Below are 3171 nucleotides of genomic sequence, written 5' to 3' on the forward strand. Positions count from 1 at the left end.
AGAGGGGAGGGGAGGGGAGGGGAGGGGGGATAGTAGAGGATAGGAAAGGCAGCAGAACACAACAGACACTAGTATGGCAATATGTAATTCAATGGATGTATAACTGATGTGATTCTGCAATCTGCATATGGGGTAAAAATGGGAGCTCATAACCCACTTGAATCAAAGTGTGAAATATGATATATCAAGAACTATGTAATGTTTTGAACAACCAACAATAAAAAATTAAAAAAAAAAAAAAAGAAATACCAATTTTCACATACGGTGGGTACAAAAATTTTACCTGACAGCAATATTTTGTTAACATTTAAGAAAGCAAAGCAAGATGGAAAGAGAGGAAATATTTTTTAGTTGTAGATAAACATACAATATCTTTATTTATTTTTATGTGGTGCTGAGGATCAAACCCAGTGTCTCATATATGTGAGGCAAGTACTTTACCACTGGGCTACAGCCCCAGCCCCTAGAGTCTTATTTTTAATAATGAAAAAAAACAAAAAAACCAAAAAAAAAACAGAAAACATGCTGATTTCTTTTTTCAAATCACTTCTCCTTTCCTGTGAAGGTTTACTATTCCATATCAACAGATCCAAAAGATGTTCTAACAACCAACCATATTCTTAACACTAATGAGAAATTGTTATGTTAGCACATGCCCTCTTTTTCTTCCCAATGTTCCACCCAAGAGAGTTAAATATTCAAGATTGTGTGCTAACAGATGGATAAAACATTCCAGGTCCTGTCTTAATGACAACACGAGACATCTTTCTGAAGTGAAGAATATGATTTAATTAACCACCTGCTGAACTTAAGTTTGAGGGAAAGGGAAGTTACTGTGTAAAGTTCTCTCATGAAAAATAAACATAATTAAAGAATCAAAAAGCCAACAGTGAAAATAGTTCTTGATGGTCATTTCTGCTTCTTGATTATGCTATTTGGGGTGACAAAAAAATTACAACTAGTTATTCCCTTGTTTAATGGAAAACTGTTGCCAAAAAGGGTTAATGACTGGACCAAAGTTATACAGTGTATTCTCACAGACTTTGAAAAGTAAAATTCATATGATAGAAGTTAAACTACTTCTCATATTTAGGGTCCACTCTCAAAGTACAATTGGAAATAGTCCATTAATTAGGTAATTCAAGCAAAACATCTACTGCCTCACAACTACCAGGATATTTGGAAGAGAGGTTAAAAAAAAAACAATAAAAATCTTTCTCATTATATATATGTATTATACATGTATTATAGAAAATAATTTAAAATCCAGAAAAGTCATTCATTATACATTCCAAAGATAACCATTTGTGTATTAATAGTTTGGTGTATGTTTTTCCTAAGTGTTTTTATACTAGATTTGCCCAGTTTAATTTCTGTACCTCATTTGGCAATAGACATAAATTGCTAAAAGTTCATACATTTATTATAAAAGTATTTTATAATAAATGTATATAAAAATGTATATAAAAGGTCTAGTGAACATGCACAGCTAGGCGAAATAGGCAGGAAGAAAGAATACCAAGGTATTCAAATTAATTATCCTCCTTTAGGAGATCCATCAATCGACTCCTCAAGTTTACAGAATTATCATTTATTGCTTCCTAGTGTGACCATCAACTTCTAACTGACCAGTCTGCTATATACATTGCTCCTCTTACTCAGAAGAGTAAAGCCATTTCACTCAATTTTCTGCCACTCTAAGTTCATCAAAACATTTAGAGAACTGTGATTTTTATCCTTATTCCCTGGAGCATTCCTATATTCTGTATGCATTTAGCACTCTCCACTTATATTTTTGTGATATACTAATCTATGTATCCTATGTATGTATGTTTAATCCACACATCTGGACCACAAACACTTCAGGAAACAATCTACTTTCTCTTGCTTTAATGTCCACTTTGTAAAGAGTATAATAGCTTTTCCTTAGGACAGATTATCAGTTTTGCTTGCTGGGATTGTTAATAACACATAAGGTATCCTTGAATTTCTGTCTTAATATCTTCTCCACAGCTTTTCCTCCCGTTCATGGAAGACAAATAGTTTCAGGCTTTGGGAATAGATAAAAAGCTCACAAAAAAGGAAAATAATCACAACTAAGTGGTAATGTAACAAGGAACCATATAGAATAAAATATCAACATTGCATATTCATTTCAGGAAAGTAATCCTATAGAAAGCAAGACTCTTTTTGCTGTTTAACAATAACATTAATTGTAAGAGGAGATAATACAGATAAAGTAATAAAAACTAATAAATCCTTTATTTACTTAACTAAAAGGCTTGGTCATAGATTTTGCTTTAAAAATTAATATACTACAAATTACATATTGCCTACTGCTATATACATCCAATAAATATACAAGGCTTCACACACGGTAGGCAAGTACTCTACCACTGAGGTATACCTCTAGGCCTATGGTATTCCTTTTTTTTGTGGGGGTGGGTACTGGGGATTGAACTCAGGGGCACTGGATCACTGAGCCACATCCCCAGCCCTATTTTGTATTTTATTTAGAGACAGGGTCTCACTGAATTGCTTAGTGTTTCATTTTTGCTGAGGCTGGCTTTGAACTTAAATTCTCCTGCTTCAGCCTTCCGAGCTGCTGAGAGTGTGGCAAAGCCACAGGTGTGTGGCAAATGATGATTATTTTTAGCTCCAATATATTCAAGGGTAGTAAAAGGAAATTTTATTTCTTTTCAAGGTAGGTCAAGGTGATATGAAGGTATTTATTTAGGAAGATAGTTGAATTAACAGTATTTCAAATAGGGGACTAAAATATTTTGTTTCTTGGTTCAAATGTAAGGTCCCTGTTATATTCTGTCAATACTTAGGCATACTTAATACGCTTTTATATTCACCTTAAATTGTGTTTGCATATAATTTTTTTAGAAAACTGATTTAAAATTTGCTTTTTCCTCAACAGATACACTTTTTAAGGAAAGTATTAGTTATGCTTCATGTCCAATTATTTTGGAATGAATGAATTATTGAAAATGTATTTTAAGGGCTGGGGATGTGGCTCAAGCGGTAGCGTGCTCGCCTGGCACGCGTGCGGCCCGGGTTCGATCCTCAGCACCACATACAAAACAAAAGATGTTTTATCCGCCAATACTAAAAAATAAATATTAAAAAATTCTCTCTCTCTCTCCCCCCCCCCTAAAAAAAAAA

At 33.5% G+C, this 3171-nt stretch overlaps 1 protein-coding gene across 3 annotated transcripts in view; it reads right to left on the minus strand.

The window, feature by feature from the left end:
- Positions 1-3171, minus strand: part of Bcap29 (B cell receptor associated protein 29) — a 48056-nt gene that overhangs the window by 26479 nt on the left and 18406 nt on the right. The window lies entirely within an intron of this gene.

Source organism: Marmota marmota, unplaced genomic scaffold (genome assembly GCF_001458135.2).
Source record: "Marmota marmota marmota unplaced genomic scaffold, marMar, whole genome shotgun sequence".
NCBI classification, from domain to species: domain Eukaryota; kingdom Metazoa; phylum Chordata; class Mammalia; order Rodentia; family Sciuridae; genus Marmota; species Marmota marmota.